Source organism: Aotus nancymaae, unplaced genomic scaffold, assembly GCF_030222135.1.
Source record: "Aotus nancymaae isolate 86718 unplaced genomic scaffold, 86718_ANA_hifiasm-v0.15.2.pri h1tg000003l, whole genome shotgun sequence".
Classification (NCBI taxonomy): domain Eukaryota; kingdom Metazoa; phylum Chordata; class Mammalia; order Primates; family Aotidae; genus Aotus; species Aotus nancymaae.
The window spans coordinates 41,843,018-41,861,262 of record NW_026988414.1 but is presented as its reverse complement, the minus strand read 5'-3'; the positions used below and the strand labels follow the sequence as shown (position 1 = coordinate 41,861,262).

The window sequence follows — 18,245 nt, the reverse complement described above, 5'->3', positions numbered from 1 at the left end:
AGTTCTTTTTAATTAAAATTTCCTTCCTTAGTTTCTCTCCCTCCCTCCCTTTCTCTGTCTCTCTCTTTCTTTCTCTCTCCTTCCTTCCTTCCTTTTCTTTCTTTCTTTCCTCTCTCTCTTTGTTTGTTTCCTTTTTTCTTTCATCTTCCCTCTCTCTCTTTCTTTCTTTCATCTTTCCTCTCTCTCTCTCTGCATTTTATTATAAGCTACAAGGAGGAAATAAGGTCAGACCTTCTACAATTTGCTGGGAAATCTCCTCAGTTCAATATTCATGTTTTTGTTTACAGACTCTACTTTCCATCCAATGGTAGAACACACTTGAGGCAAGTTTCCTGCCACTTCATGATAAGGATCCCTTCCTTCCATCTTCCAGTTCTATGTTCTGCATTTCCATGTTAACTTTCTCCAGAAGCACATATATCATTCATATTTTTTAGCAATTTCTTATTCATAATACATGTATTTTATTATAATAATAAAATAATAATGAAGGCATTCTGTATCATTATTACTTATTTAAGCTATCATAATTGCCTTTTACAACCTATATTCATACCAATAATTTCAGCCATCTAGCTGTTTTCTATTTAGTGTCTCAGAAATATTTAGCTTCTGTTTATTACATAATTCCAAAGCATTTTTAATATTTGTTAAAGCATCTCTGTACTTCCTGGTACCAAAATGGGTATCAGTCAGGGTTTTCTAAGGAAACATACTATACATAAATATGTATGACTTATTTCAAAGAATTTATCTATGTCATTTTGGGAGTCAACAGGTCTAGAATCTGAAAGGCATGATGGTAGACAGGTGATTTGACACAGCAAACCTCTGTCTCAAAAAAGAAATCATGGACATAATAAAGCTAAAATAAAACATGGAAAATTATTTTGGTAAAACACAAACTGCTATCTAGGCAGACTGCACAGAGTTTAAATTTTTTTTTTTTTTTTTGAGGTGAAGTTTTGCTCTGTAGCCCAGGCTGGAGTGCAGTGGCACAATCTCAGCTCAATGAAATCTCTACCTCCCAGGTTAAAGCCATTTTTCCACCTTAGCATTCCAAGTAGCTGGGATTATAGGCACCCACCATCATGCCCGGCTACTTTTTTTTTATGTATATATTATCGTAGAGACAGGGTTTTTCCCTGTTGGCCAGACTGCTCTCAAACTTCTGATCTTAGGTGATCTGCCCATCTCAGCCTCCCAAAGTGCTGGGATTATAGGCACAAGCCACTGTGCCTGGCCAAAAAAAAAAAAAATAAATAAAATAACTTGTTACAACCACTTACTGACAGCACAACAACTATACAAAAACATTTGATACTTTAATAGACAGAAAACCAAATTCTACCTTTTTGTCAGTTTAGTATCACATACTGAAGCTCTTTTTGAAATCTTATAAAGAAGCCCATCACACCCTAGTCTTCATGAAGGCAAATTCCCTTTCTCTGAAACATTTACAGCTTTTTATGTATCTATACATAGAACTTACAGTGGAACTTCTCAAAGTGGACCAAATTAAAACATTTGTTATGAAATTCAAATATATAAAGCTTCTAATTTGCATATGAAAATAAGAAAAAAGTACCCCTTAATGTTTCAGAAGTCTTTTACTTAGAAATAACACAGGTATCTAATTAAGATCCATACATTAACTCAATATAGTAACAGTCCAAGATTTTAAGAACATAAAGGTCTTAGAAGTTGCTAACAATGCAAGTCATAATTATTGTTGAAGCAACCCAAGTGTTCATGGACAGACAAATGGATAAACAAAATGTAGTACATACATAAAATGGAATATTATTTAGCTTTTAAAAGAAAGAACATTCTTATGCCTGCTATACAACATGAATCAACCTTGAGGACACTGTGTTAAGATAGAGAAGCCAGTCACAAAAGGACAAAAACTGAATGATTACATCAATATGAGGACCTTAGAGTAGTCAAATTCATAGAGGTAAAAAGTAGAATGGTATTTACAATAGGCTGGGAAGAAAAGTGAATGAAGAGTTACTATTTAAGAGAGATACAGTTTCTCAAGATGAAAAGAGTTCTTGAGATGGATGGTAGGGATGGTTGCCTAAAAATGTGAATGTATTTAATGATACTAAACTGTAAAAATGATTAAGATGCTAAATTTTATGTTATAGGTATTTTACCACTATTAAAAATGATTATAGATATACTAAAAACTATAAATATTGTTTAAATAAAACATTTTAAAATAATGATTCAAGTTGGTTAAATAGAAATTTACATTTCTCATACTGTAGCCACCTCATTGTTTGAGGTGATACCTGGAGGTTTTTTGTCTCACAATCAAAAAAACTAATGAGTGTGTACACTAAGGGTGAGGTTACAGTGAAATTTTAATAAGCAAAAGAGAAAAGATCTTCACAGTGGAGAGGGGTCCTCAAAGAAGGTTACCAGCTATGAATCTGAATCTGGGGGTTTTTATGAACTGGAAGGAGAGGAGTGTGCTGACTGGTCTATAGGCCATCTCGGTGAATGCACCACTTAGAAAGAGGTATGATAGTGTAAAGAACAAACTGGAGGCAGAAATGAAGGGTTGGTCCAAGACCTTGGCCTGGGACAAATCAGGGGCTGAAGTGATGATTTATCCTAAGTAAATGAAGACTCAGCCTGCAGCCAATCACGGAAAGGCTGGCATATATAATGTAGGTGAAAAGTAAGAGACTAACACATGTCCAAAAAAGGAGTGGAATTTGTTCATCTGGGTTTACAATGTAAGTGTTTCCATTCAAGGACATAGAATATTTGTTATCTAAGAGGGACTGCAGTTTGATTTTCAGGCTGCTGTTTGTGTGAAGGAGTTTTACCAAGGACCCACCTGAACTGCCTGCCTGACCAGTTTCTTACTTTCTCCTCTCTTAATACTCTTAAACATTTTGTAGTAATAATGGTAATTTATTCGATTAGAAACCAGGTTGAATTTAGGGAGACCATACATGAGCAGGAAAAAAGATCTATATGGACATCATACTTAACACTGATAAATCAAGGACATAACTGTTCTTATTAAAACAAAATTATTCTGTAGTCCTGTTTGCCAAAAATTTTCTAAATTATGCTGACTTAACTTCTTAAAATGTTTCTAAGTTAGTTTCTATTCTAATACATTGTAGTTTTGGTTTGTTTGTTTGTTTGTCTGTTTGCCAAAAATTTTCTAAATTATGCTGACTTAACTTCTTAAAATGTTTCTAAGTTAGTTTCTATTCTAATACATTGTAGTTTTGGTTTGTTTGTTTGTTTGTTTTCCACATGGAAAGTATTTACTTTCTTAGTTTGCAAATTTTCTTGAAATTTCAGGAATATTCGATATGCTTATTAGCTCTAAGCCAATTACAATAGGCTTCCTTTAAGAGATTGTATTATCTAATTTGGTAATAACATCCAGAGCTAGCAAAATATAACACTCATGAAATGAAAGATAAAGACCCTTTTGATTTAGAAACATTTAAACAGACAGATAAATCACAAAAAAGAAAGCTTCTAGTTTCCAATTTAAAATTATAGTTATGATTCAAGTATAAACACAGAAATAAAGAACTTCTCAATCTAGTTATTCTCTCACCAGAGGGTATAACATTCCTCATTGATTTAAGATAAAAATAGACAAACATAAAAGCTAACAAATCAGGTACTCTTTCCTCTTTTACTCAAAAGACAGGTCTCCATTGTTCATTAATCTGTTAACAGAGATTGCCAAATGATCAAACAATATAACAGAAAAAGCTCACTCCAGAAGTTATGTTACTACTCATAAAGGATCAAAATTGATTTCTTACTGTGCTATTGAAAAATATGAGTATTATTCTGTGATGAGAAGGAATAAAGAGCTGGCACATGGTATAAGACTGATGTATCCTGAAACCAGGATTACACTAGGCAGTCACTAAAGACTATATATTGGTTGATTATATTTATGTGAAATGTCCAGAATGCAAAAATCTATAGACACAGAAAGTAGATTAGTGATTGTCTAGGGCTGGGGATGGGGAAGAATAGGGAGTTACTGCTAAAGCGTACAATATTGCTTTTTGGGGTGACACAAAAGTTTAAATTAGATTATGATTTGATTATAATTTATAACTAAATTATATAATTAGATGTTTGCATAACACTACATATTACATAATTTTGACATGAATACTTTAAATATGTGAATTTCATCTACTGCAATTATATCTCAATAAAACCAAAAAAATTGCACACAAACTACACTACTCAGTCTCTGTCCTGTTACTTTTAAAATACTCATTACATTTTATATATTTTGTTTGATAGGTGTTTCCTACTGCTAGAATAAACTCCACAGCAGAAATTTTTATGTGTTCATTATTTACTGCTTTATCCTCATTGCCTAGAAGACTGTATGGCATATTGAAGGGTACAGTAAATGTGTTAAACTAATGAACTAGTTTTAAAATTAAAATAAATTAAAATAATGTATAAAAACACCAAAAACCACCACCAAAAACAAACACCCAAGAATGAAAAGCTGGATTAAAATATACGAATCAAATCCAAGTGTAGAAAAATAAGCCATAATTTTATTGTAGAATAAAGTAGTAACTATAGATAAAAGTATCTAAATGGAAAGGATTCATGATATATGTATAATGTCACATAGTAATATTTACTACAAACACTTTAAATAGAATCGTCTCAAAATTAAATGAAAAAATTCAATAACAAATGAAATTGGCTAAACAGATGCACTGATAACTGATTCCCAGCAGTTTGGAGGTCAATGCAGGAGGATTGCTGGATCCCAGGAGGTCAAGACCAACCTGGGCAAGAGGCTGAAATCCTGTCTCTACAAAAAGTAAAAAAAAAAAAAAAAAAAGTCATGGTAGTATGTGTCTCTAGTCACAGCTACTGGGGAGGCTTATGCAGCACAATTATTTGGGCCTAGAAGGTCGAGGCTGCAATGAGCCATGATTGCACCACTGTACTCCAGCCTGGTGACAGAGTAAGACCCTGTTTATAAAAAGAAAAATGAAATAAAATAGATACATGTGTTATTAGATACAAATATAGTAAGTCCAATTATCTGCTATAGCAATCAGAGAGAACAGCAATGGAATATTTGCTTAAATGATACTATCAATGAGAAAATATTAACTCATTTTAAAGTTAATTAAATTAAAATAACAAATAATACTCTTTAAGAAATTATTTTCTCAAAGTATGTAATCTTTTTAGCTTTAGAAACTTCAAAAATAGTAATAAAATATCCCCTCCTATTCATTTCATATGAAGTATTTGCCAGACACAGAGGTAAATTTCATATAAGGTCTTTTAATCATTATAGCAAGAATGAGAATACCGTTTTCACTATTGTATGGAAACTTTGACAAAGCTCTGAGATAGTCAGAGGCAGAAAGAGAAGAGCACCTCGTCTATTCAACTCCAGTGTCTGTTCTATCTGCCAGTGTTGTTTGTTCTGTAGGATCAAAAGAGCAAAGTTGTCTGCAATAAAATAATTAGCGAACACAGGAAACTTGAAAATGGTCTCTTATAAGACAGTTATTTCACCTGAAATTAGAGAATTCAATACAATCCAAAACCTTAAAAATTCAATGTCCAAAGTTTACTCAAAAAGCATATGTGGCTATGAATGTTCTCTTTAATAAGAAAAAAATTATTTTACTAAAAATGTATTTTAGCAACATAAAAAATAAGGGATGAAGAGTTTAAAAGAAAATCTTATGTTATGACAAACATCAGAAAAAGAAAAAATAGGTTGATTATTGTAAATAATTAGAAGTTAATCACTCCTCAGCAAATGCAAAAGAATGGAAATCATAACAACCAGTCTCTCAGACTACAGTGCAATCAAATTAGAACTCAGGATTAATAAACTCTCTCAAAAACCACACAATTACATGTAAACACAACAATCTGCTCCTGAATAACTACTAAATTAATAATGAAATGAAGGCAGAAATAACGATGTGAAACCAATGAGAATGAAGACAAAACATACAAGAATCTCTGGGACACATTTAAAGCAGTGTCTAGAGAGAAATTTATAGCACTAAATGCCCACATGAGAAGTGAGGAAAGATCTAAAATTGACACCCTATCATCACAATTAAAAGAGCCAGAGGAGCAAGATCAAACAAATTCAAAAGCTATCAGAAAACAAGAATAACTGAGATTAGAGCAGAACTGAAGGAGATAGAGACAGAAAAAAACCTTAAAAAATCAATAAATTAAAGAGTTCTGTAGATGTCTATTAGGTCCACTTGGTCCAGATCTGAGTTCAAGCCCTGGATATCCTTGTTAATTTTCTGTCTTGTTGATCTGTCTAATATTGACAGTGGAGTGTTAAAGTCTCCTAATATTATTGTGTGGGAGTCTAAGTCTCTTTGCAGTTCATTAAGAACTTGCTTTATATATCTGGGTGCTCCTGTATTGGGTGCATATATATTTAGCATAGTTAGGTCTTCTTGTTGCATTGATCCTTTTGACATTATGTAATGCCTTTCTTTGTCTCTTTTGACCTTTATTGGTTTAGTGTTCATTTTATCAAAGACTAGGATTGAAATCTCTCCTTTTTTCTTGCTCTCCATTTGTTTGGTAAATCTTCTTCCATCCCTTTGAGCCTAGGTGTGTCTTTACATGTGAGATGGGCCTCCTGAATACAGTACAACAATGGGTCTTGACTTTTTATCCAATTTACCAGTCTGTATCTTTTGATTGGGGCATCTAGCCATTTACCTTTAATGCTAATATTGTCATGTGTGAATTTGATCCTGCCATTTTGATGCTAGCTGGATGTTCTGCCCATTAGTTGACACAGTTTCTTTATTGTTGGCCTTTACCATTCTTTGTTGTTGGCCTTTACCATTTGGTACATTTTTGCAGTGGCTGGTTGTTACCTTCCATATTTAGTGCTTCCTTCAGGAGCTCTTGTAAGGCTGGCCTGGTGGTGATGAAATCTCTGAGCAATTGCTTGTTTGTAAAGGGTTTTTATTTCTCCTTCACTTATGAAGCTTAGTTTGGCTGGATATTGAATATTGGCCCCCTCTCTCTTCTGGCTTTTAGGGTTTTTGCTGAGAGATTCACTGTGAGTCTGATGGGCTTCCCTTAGTGGGTAACCTGACCCTTCTTTTTGGTTGCACTTTGCATTTTTTTCCTTGATTTCAACCCTGGTGTATTTGACAATTATGTACCTTGGGGTTGCTCTTCTTGAGAAATATCTTTGTGGTGTTCTCTGTATTTCCTGGATTTGAATGTTGGCCTGCCTTGCTAGGTTGGGGAAGTTCTACTGGATAATATCCTGAAGAGTGTTTTCCAGCTTGAATTGATTCTCTTCATCACATTAAGGTACACCAATTGAACCTAGATTAAGTCTTTTCACATAATTCCATATTTCTTTGAGGCTTTGTTCATTTCTTCACACTATTTTCTCTCTCTCTTTTTTTTTGACTTCTTGCTTTATTTCATTGAGTTGATCTTCAATCTCTGATATCCTTTCTTCTGCTTGATCTATTCAGCTATTGAAATTTTGTATGCTTCATTTAGTTCTCGTGCTGTGTGTTTCAGCTTTATTAGGTCGTTTATGTTCTTCTCTAAGCTGGTTATTCTAGTTAGCGTTTCATCTAACTTTTTTTTCAATGTTCTTAGTTTCTTTGCATTGGGTTAGAACATATTCCTTTAGCTCAGAGAAATTTGTTATTACCCACCTTCTGTAGCCTGCTTTTGTCAATTCATCAAACTCATTCTCCATCCAGTTTTGTTCTCTTGCTGGTGAGGAGTTGTGATCCTTTAGAGGAGGAGAGTTGTTCTGGTTTTCAGTGATTTCATCCTTTTTGCTAGTTTCTTTCCATCTTTTTGGATTTATTTATCTTTAATCTTTGAAGTTGGTGACTTTCGGATGAGATCTCTGAGTGGATGTCCTTTCTGTTGATGTTGAAGCTATTTCTTTCTGTTTTTTAGTTTTCCTTCTAACAGTCAGGCCCCTCTGCTGCAAGACTGCTGGAGGTCAACTCCAGACCCTGTTTGCCTGGGAATCACCCATTGGGGCTTCAGAACAGCAAGGATTGCTGCCTGTTCCTTCCTCTGGTAGCTTCCTCCCTGAAGAGTACCCACCAGATGTCAGCCAGAGCTCTTGTATATAAGGTGTCTATTTGGAGATACGGAGGTCAGAGAGCCAATTGAGGAGGCAGTCTGTCCCTTATCAGAGCTCAAGTGCTGTGCTGGGTGCTCCATTGCTCTCTTCAGAGCTGCTGAGCAGTGACATTGAAGTCTGCTGCAGTGGAACTCACAACAGCCCCTTTTCCCAGGTGCTCTGTCCTGGAAATGTGGGTCTTTATTTGTAAGTCCTTGACATGCTGCTGCCCTTTTTCAGAGATGCCCTGCCCAGCAGGGAGTGAGTTTAGTCACAGTCTGCCTGCAGAGGCATTGCTGAGCTGCCCTGGGCTCCACCCAGCTGCTGTGTAAACTTCCTTGCGATTTTGTTTACACATGTAATGTTAGAACTTCCTCAGCAATGGTGAACTGCCTCGGTAATGGTGGACTATCTTGGTAATGACAGACTGCCTCAGTAATGGCAGACTGCCTTGGTAATGGTGGACTGCCTTGGTAATGGTGGACACCCTTCCCCTCACTGTGCTCGATCATCCCAGGTGGAGCTCAAACTGCTGTGCTAGCTGGGAAACTCTCAAGCCAGTGGGTTTTGGTTTGCTGGTCTTTGTGGGGGTGGGACTTACTGAGCCAGATCACTTGGCTCCCTGCCTTTAGCCTCCTTTTTTCAGGGGATGGGTGGCTCTGTCTCACAGGCATTCCAGGAACCAGTTAAAATGGCCACCCAGATTTGTGCTGGAAACCCCCTGTACCAGCTGAAACAGCTGCCCAGATTTGTGCTGGAAACTGTGGTTCTTGTCGGCCCAGCAGGAATCTCTTGGTCTGTGGGCTGTAAAGACTGTGGGAGAAGCACAGTATCTGAACCAGAGTGCCGGAATGGCCGGAAAAGTCTCTGATGGCCCCTGTTGGGTAGGACAGGGGTCCTCCAGTCCGTTGCACTTTCCAGGTGAGGCAGCGCCCCACCCTGCCTCAGTTTGCCCTCCTTGGGCTACACCAACTGTCCAACTAGTCCCATTGAGATGAACCTGGTACCTCGATTGGAAATGCAGAGATCACTCGCCTTCTGTGTCACTCTCTCTGGGAAGTGCACTCTGGCACTGTTCCAATCTGGCCATCTTGGTGGAAGAAACCTTATTATATGTTATTAATATTTTTACCTTCCTAATAATGCAGTTGTAAAATATAATTTTTAACAGTTTGTGTAAAGGAAGCGTCCCCTGAAGGCAAAATTTTCTAAAAGTTAATAAAAACTTAGTTTTTACAAAAGTCACAAACATAATAATATGACCTTGGTAGAAATAAGAGTGCAATGCACATTTGGCAAACAAAACAAAACACAGTAGAACAAACAATGCTATGTGTTCACTAAATTCTTATTTATTTTTTTCTTCAAGGACAAATAGCTAAACCATATTGGTCAGCTTTATTGCACCAGAGTGCTGCTATGTGATTACTGCTCCCAGTGGAAAGTGGGGAAAAGTGCATTGTCATGTTCAGGTGAAGATATTGAAGAGTACGTATGTATTCTCTACCCTCTCTCTCCTTCCCTGTTTACCAGTTCAGTGTTTCAGATGCCCATGGAGCCTTCTGTGAAAGGAACATGGGTCTCCGAATGAATACAAACATCAAAGATCTCTGAGCCACACTGCATTTTGATGTGAGCAAAAACAATGTTTTATTGTGTTAAGCCACTAAGACTGTGGGCTATGTGTTACAGTAGCCAAGTTATGCACCTCCAATAATGTAAGGGTAATTTCAATACATCGGGATATTCTTTCAGCTAATCTTTTCAAATTCTAAAAAATATCTTTATTCATGATACAATTTATGACAAAAATACATTCATATTAGAGTTCTAAGTTCACAAGTAAATATTTCTATATTTACAAAGGGAGAAAAGCCATATTTTTTCTAAAGAGCACATGAATTAACTTTTTAGTCCAAACCCTAGATTAGATTATCTCAGACACACAGTAGATACACACACACCCCTAAATAATTCCCTCTATTGTATATATTTATGAAGAGAGAAAATTTTTTATTTTAACTATTTATTCCAAAGCCTCCCACGTAGGTTATCACACACACACACACACACACCCCACCCTTAAACTTTGCTGTGAGTTTAATTTACACCTGTGTTAATTCTCTATGCTGTGAGCTTGAGAGTCTTACTTTCCATTTTTTAAAGGTAATATTATTTATAATGATTATCATAATTGTAATAGGTTTTTACTCAGATAACTAAAGGTAAATATATTTTGTAAATTGTAAAACACTGAAGTAATGTAATTGGTGACTATTACATTGAAGTATAAGGACAGGAAAATCTTTGTCCTATTAAAAAAGGAAGACAAGCTTGGTGCGGAGGCTCATGCCTGTAAACCCAGCACTTTGAGAGGCTGAGGCAGGCAGATCATTAGGTCAGAAAATGGAGACCATCCTAGCCAACATGGTGAAATGCCATCTCTACTAAAATACAAATATTAGGTGGGCGTGGTGGCATGCACCTGTAGTCCCAGCTACTAGGGAGGCTGAGGCATGTGAATCGCTTGAACCTGGGAGGTGGAGGTTGCAGGGAGCCGAGATCACAACACTGCACTCCATCCTGATGACAGAGAGACACTCCGTCAAAATACAACAAAACAAAACAAAATATAACAAAAAAAGGAAGACCAATCACTAACAATGGCCAATTTAAAATATATTTTGAAGGTTTCTCAGGAATAAGAAAAACATGAAATGGAGAGAAGTCAAAGATAAATTTTTGTTAAAGGTTTTTGCTTGTTAGGAACCAAAACAAAGCTCTTTTCATTTTACTGAAAAGCAAAGGCAATTATAAAAAACTGTATTGGAGCAAGGTGTATTACACAAAACATAATGGCTGGAAAATTCTATGACACCTCTTAGTCTAGAAAATAGTCGGGATGAGAAAATATGTTATTTTTCTTTAAATCTGAGACAGTAGAGGCAATACAATGTCAAGATAAAACAACTAAATAAAATTGTTTTATTTTTATCTTATTCTTTATTTACAGATATACTTATTCAGAGAGATTTGTTGCCTTTTTCTCCTCATATTTCCGTGGTAGTTTTAAGGATACCAATGATCTGGACAGTCAGTATTAGGAAAAACTGTTCTTCAAAGTGACTATCTGTGCTGAGCTGTTAAACTAACTAGGCAGATTAAACAATAAACTTCACACAACAGTTTCATATCCAGGGTGAGCCAATGAGAGTGTGTGGGAATATACTTTGTAGAAGCTATTTTCTTAAAAGTGTCTCCCATCATATAATGTCATAAATTAAACATCGTGGATGTATTTAAACCTTTAAAAACTTTGTTTCTAACTGTATATTTGCATATTCCACATCCTTCATTTTGTGTTTCAATTTTTAACTAATGTAGAGAAAAATATATTTTCTCCAATCTTGTTCAAATGTGCCTGGTCAAAAGAAAAGAATATTTCTTTTTCTTTAGTTCAATTTGTTTTTTCTGTATTAGCTGACCAAGGTAGCTGAGAATAAGTTATTTCTATTTACAAAAAATATATATATATTCTAATTTTCACTGTCCATAGCAGCAGTAAAGGTTTTCTCAGTAAATTAAAAAATGTAGCAGATAGTACCATACTTTTAAAATGTAAAAACTCCAGATAATTTCAATAGGAAACATCCAAAATCTACCTTTGAGTCATTTTAGATATTTTCCAGTACTATATGTGTATACGTATACCACCATATTTAAAGCCCAAACCAAACAGAGCTTTTTGTTAAAGTTAGTGTATTGGCATGTAATTATTTTGCTATGTTCCTGGTGTATAAATGAATCATATTGATATAAAGACTCCACTCAAAGGAAACACTAAAGAAGTACAGAAAAAAATGTGTATAAGCAACAGCAAGTTAAAAGGCAAAGTTATTTTAGATTACTAAGACATTTCATGAAACAAAGAATTGAACAGTCATATTTTAGAAATGGTTAGAACTGGTTTATTGGTAAAGGCTTCAGTAGCACATATTCTTGGATGTTACAAATTGTCTTCTAGTCTAAACTTCCATATTCCTAAAGATATTACTGGCTCAGCATGGATCCATCTGTCTACTTCTAGAATGAATAACGAAACCATGAATGCTGGAAACCATCCTGAATGGCAGGAGAGGGAAATCCCAAAATAGCAAAACTAAGCATAAGTTCCAGTATATGTCTATTATAGATCCCCAAGACAAGGGAGGATGAGGAAAGCAGAAACAACTCTATGCATTTAATTCTCCAGGGATTTCATATATGAAAGAGATATTTTTGATCTGCTTGAACCATTTTTCTATGTAGGGAAAAGAGCATATTCAGTATTCACCCATTCACTGGTTTCATTATTCATGAGATAAGTTTAATCTGGTTGGAATTGGTTAAGCATTCCAATGTGTGGTCGTTAACAGTTTTCTTTGTTGAGATATTGCTACAATTATATAAAGCAACATTAATATAAATTTAAGCATTATGTTCCTTGGATGACTTAATTATTATGCTATTATGTCCTTTCAAATATCCTATATTCCAGAAATTTTGAAGAAAAAAAGGGTAAGGAGCAAATATATGACCTTCTAGGATAACTTCTGAGATTGTCTTTATAGAATTAGACTCATTTATCGTACACACACATGTATACCATTCAAATTGATACTGTAGATTTTATGACACTGATAGACCACATTGACGTCCAATTTGTTAAAATTGAAGATGGTTTGAGCTGTGAGTCATATTATTTAAGTGTATTGCAGTTAATATAATCCTACAAACAATTTTTAAATATTTACTAATTCTTAATCTACAGCTTTAGCAGATTAATGCCATTTGAGGATATTTTTCCAGCATTGGCAGATTTCCTTTTTTAAAAAATGTAATCTTCAAAAATATTATGTAAAATATTTAAATTATTGATTGGTCATATTGGTTTTTTCCTTAATACCATTAAGCTAACTAAAACTTCCTTATTTGTAAAGCTTCCTCCATGCTCTTCGTTAAGTTATTAATTAAATGCTGGCATTTTCCACCTTCTCCTTAACATTGCAGCACATTGAATAAAGGGTATAGCTATATACCTACACTTTCTCTACCACATAATAGAATTTAACTGTATCTATTTATACCTCTATCTACCTATCTGCCTGTCATCTCACTGTGGTAAAGTACACATAACATAAAATTTACCATTTTAACCATTTTTAAGCATACTATTAAGTGGCATTTCGTACATTCACAATGTTGTGCAACCGTCACCACTTTCTGGTTTTTGAATTGTTTCATTACCTCATACAGCAACCCATACACATTAAGCAGTCACTTTCATTCCCACCTTTCCTCAGCTCTTGGAATATATATTGGTAGAATCCATATTCTGGGTATTTCATATAAATGGATCATACATACAATATGTGGCATCTTATGTCTGGCTTATTTCACTTAGCATATTTTATTTTTTAAAAAGCAAATATAAAGAGTGAATGATATTACTTGATACTCACTGTTGAAAATTAAACGTGCTTTTTTTTTGAAAATGTAAATCTGTATGCTGAGAAAAGGTCTGTTTTGTATAATAATGTCAGTGGATATAAGAATATGCTAACTTATATTTTCAGTAATATTTAGCAATAAGACATTAGTATCTACAAGCTTTGTAGTTTCTCTTCAGAGAAATGCATTCTATTGTGGAGCAGAAAAAATACAGTAGGCCTTATCATCACCTGAATGAAATGTTAATCAAGGTCATCTGTTTCTCTTTGTTCTAATTTCTTGCTTACTGAAATAAACAAGTTTAGATGTCTAACCCTCTCTTGCATTTTTAATTTAAGCTAAACTGTTTATAAAATGCAAATGTCAATTTATTGACCCTTGAAGTGTGCTAACATTGTTCAGTCATTCTATTGGAATTATAACATTTTCAAATTTCAGGAGGAGATTCTTTGTCTTCCTATTGGACACCAATGGGAAATGTGGAAGCTTGGTGGTAGCTTGTAGGTATGTAAATTATTGGAACCAACACTTCTGGATGAAGAAATCATTGAAGGCAAGTGTGGAGACCTGAAAGAATGTACATTCTCTGATGCAATTGGTAGATTCTATTATTCCAGTAGGCCATTTTTTCTTTTGGACTTCAAGTTAAGTGAGCTATCAAATTTCATTTCTATTTAATTTAGTTTGAATTGGAGATTTGAGTAAATAATTGCTTCCTAATTGGTACACTCACTGTGGCAGAAGTTTTTGGTTGATTGTTGGCTGCAAGAGCATCCCATTGTCTCTCATTCCATTCACGTTTATGCAGTATACCAACATGTTAGCTGAAAATGCAATTCCTTGCTTTACTTGTAGTTATGTAGGGACATATATATAACTGGACAATCTAATAGTAACAGAAATAAATTATTGGAGAAGAAAGTAAGAACACTTTAAAGATAAGGTTTCTTATTTCCTTTCTCCATTCTCCCAGTTGGAATGTAGATGTGATAGCTTACAGCCTTGAGAATAAATGTTTCAACTTAGTGAAGACATATGGGAAAGTTGGAAGTTGTTATTTTGTTGTCTCTGTTCCGAACTGACAATTTCTTGACTTTTTTTTTTAAACAGGATAAAGACATAAAATTCCATTTTATTTAATCTCTTATTTTTGAGTCTGTATATTTAAATACAAAACTAATCTTAACTTACACTATAAAAATATTCTTATAAACACTCATTTACTTTTAAACTACGACAATGATGCTCTACATGTACTGATGTATTAGCATTATGAATTATTTATTAGTGTACTGTACATTTCATTATCATGAATCTTTCTATGTATTTCTGGTAATATTCATGTTCAGAAATTGATCTCCATGATGTTTTACCTGTGTGACTTTAGGAAGATATTTAACTTGATGGAAATTTGTTTCTTCACCCACAAAATGGGACAACAATACATATAAAGAACTCCTTATAATTTGTTTGTTCTTATAATTACAAAGCTCAGCGAACTGAATGATGCTGACTGATGTACATTCTTGCCCTTGCTAAGCAACCAACTAAAATCCTAACAGAGTTTTAACAATTCTCAGTCAAGTTGATTCTAAGAAGTGAAAAAATATGTGGCTCTTCAAGTGTTTTACTCTTAGGTAGGTCGATATATTTCAAAAACATAAACAGATCTCCTAAATAAATATCCCCAAAATATGCATTGCAAGATGGCCAGTATCTCATCCAGACTGCATAAATGTATGAAGAAATCAAGTATTAATAATATCAGGAACATAAAAAACTAAGGGAGGATGGATGTGTGGTGGGCAAAATTCTGAGATAATCCCTATATTAGTTTGGTAGGTTTGCCATAATAAAGCACCTCAACTGCAAGGAAAATGGATATGCTGTGGTCAAGAATAGGTTAAGATTAACATTCATTGCAGCATGGTTCAGCGAGTTTGGAGTGCAGGCGCATAACTCTGCTCATTATATAACCTGTTTATGTAAACTTATACCTGGCTCTGAGCCACTATTGTCTGTAAAAAGTGTAACTGCACTGCCAACACTGTATATATGGCTCTTGCCCAGAGACAGAGATAAGCTGCTGGCCCTCTAAGGGAGAGCCAGCTACTTTGCAGGTGGACAGAGGGAGCCAGGAACTGGCAAGCACCAGGAAGTGCAGGTGTAGGTGTGAGGGTGGCACAGAGCTACATGCTGAGGGAGGCTGCAGGCAGAGCAGGCAGCTGAGACAAATTGGATGGAGAGAGCGAGCACAATAAAACCACATTTCACCTGCCTACTGTCCTGTGTTCTTTCAGCTACCTGCCACCCATCCACACATTCCCCTCTGACCTCAGCTTGGACTGGAACCTGACACTTGCTGTGACATTTGGAGTAGTCGGCAGGATATGGAAGTGAGTGAGCTTCGGCCCCCACTGATTCCAGCTCAGCCATGTGGCTGCAATATGAGTTGTAGTATCCGGCCAGTGCCAGCAATACTGAACGGATGGCCTCTGGAGGAAATGTAGGTGGCAGTGGACGGGTCCCCCACAAGTGTGGAGAATGTGCTAAAGCACCTGGAAATGCACAATACTGAGAAGGAGCATGTTTCAGGCCAGTAGAGTCAGATGGGCATTTGTGACTGTGCTGTGGGAAGTGCATGCCCAATCCCTGCAGGATGCAGCCCAGGGAGGAGGAAGAATCTCCATTACTGGCTCATCCAATGGTCCACCAGAAAATAGAGCACGTGCAGCCGCTTGGGACCCAAAGGCAGGCCCAGGGACCCCTACTGTGGTGACGCACACTTCGTATAGTGGTTGCGCCTCCACTGAGTTGTGAGAGTGAGGAAAGCAGTGTCAACACTATGCACAGGAGCCCCTCCCTGCCTAAATGCTCAGTCTCTGGGAGGAAGGAGCAGACACATTTCCTGCTCTGCTTCTTTAATTAATGTAGACTGATGCCACTGAAATACCAGAAACTGTCAATAGATGGCAGTCATATACAGACTCGGTGTAAGTCATTCAGGAAAAGAATAATGCTGTGCGACCCAGTCCTGCGGGGACATTTCGGCTCAAAGACTGTATGTCACAGCCAGGTGGAAATGTAAAAAAAAAATTTGTGTTTGATTAGGGTACTGGCCGAGGTGCCTGGCTTGGGAGAACACCAGATGACAGGAGGCCACATGTGGACTTGGCAATCCACTGGTGTTTCCACCAGGATAAGTTTCCAGCAAGGCTGTATAGACAGCTATGAAGGCTGGTTGGTGAAAGTAAAACATGTATCTGTGCACCACTTGGAACCTTGTTTATGCACTGTGTATGTCTCTCCCATACCTGAATATACTCTGGGGATGGCAGGATGGGTGCATTCATAGGTAATGACCCCCTGGAATGGGATGATGCAGACATCCACTTTAGCAAAGTGGGGCAACTACTTGGATTAGATGAGTACTCTGAGTACAAGTCCCTTAGCAGCAGAGTTGCAAGAGGTCTTGAGACCTATTGTCCTAATGCAAGATAAGGCCATAGGACTTGAGGCACCCCCTCCCACCACCATTCCTGATGGGACATGGTATATGGATGGGTCTAGCTGGGGTGCTACTGGTGCCTGGACTGCTGTTGTGGTTCAGCCTAGTACTGGCACCATATGGTTTGATAATGGATGTGGGCAAAGCAGCTAATGAGCTGAACTCAGGGCAATGTGGACGGTGATCACCAAGGAGGTGACTCTTATGGTAATCTGTACCAAGAGCTGGGCAATTAACTGAGGCTTAATCTTGTGGTTAACTACCTAGAAGTTACAGAAGTGGCTGGTTGGTCACCAGCCCATGTAGGGCCAAGCCTTGTGGCAAGAGCTATCGAAGGAAGGATGAACCATCTCCGACCAGGTACAGGGATAAATGTTAACCTGTTGTTGCTAGCCCGAATGCTCTTAAAGGTAGAGGAACAAAGAAACCTCGCTTAATATATAAAGCAACATTGAAGTAATGTCACCATGGGGTAGGTGTCCACATGTGTCGAACCTGTGTATCCAGGGCCTATGTGCCAAATCTGTGTACTGGTCCTGTGTTCCCAGAGCTTATGTGTCAGGCTTATGTATCAAGCCTGTGTGTGTGTATTAGACCTGTGTGCCCAGAGCCTATGTGTCAGGCTTATGTATCAAGCCTGTGTGTGTGTATTAGACCTGTGTGCCCAGAGCCTATGTGTCAGGCTTATGTATCAAGCCTTTGTGTGTGTATTAGACCTGTGTGCCCAGAGCCTATGTGTCAGGCTTATGTGTCAAACCTGTTTTGGGCCTTTGTGCCTATAACCTATGTATCAGGCCTACATGTCAGATCTGTGTGTCCAAGACCTATGTCTCCCTTGGCCTAGGGAGTGGAGTGTAAGGAATCTGGATGTGCTGTGGTCAAGAAAGGCCAAGGTAAACATCCATTGCTGCATGACTCAGTAAGTTTGGAGTGCAGATGCACAACTCTGCTTATAACCTGTTGTGTAAGCTTATACTTGGCTCTGAGCCACTATTATCTATAAAAGGCATAACTGTACTGCTGATGCTGCACATATAGTTTGCTCCCAGAGGGAGAGACAGAAAAGCTGCTGACCCTGTAAGGGAGAGACAGATGCCTTGC

General features: G+C 36.7%; 1 pseudogene; it reads left to right on the top strand.

Moving 5' to 3' along the window:
* The window catches only part of LOC105718786 (zygote arrest protein 1-like), a 783,937-nt pseudogene extending 767,879 nt beyond the window's left edge, over window positions 1–16,058 (top strand).
* Window positions 16,059–18,245: the final 2,187 nt, after the last annotated feature.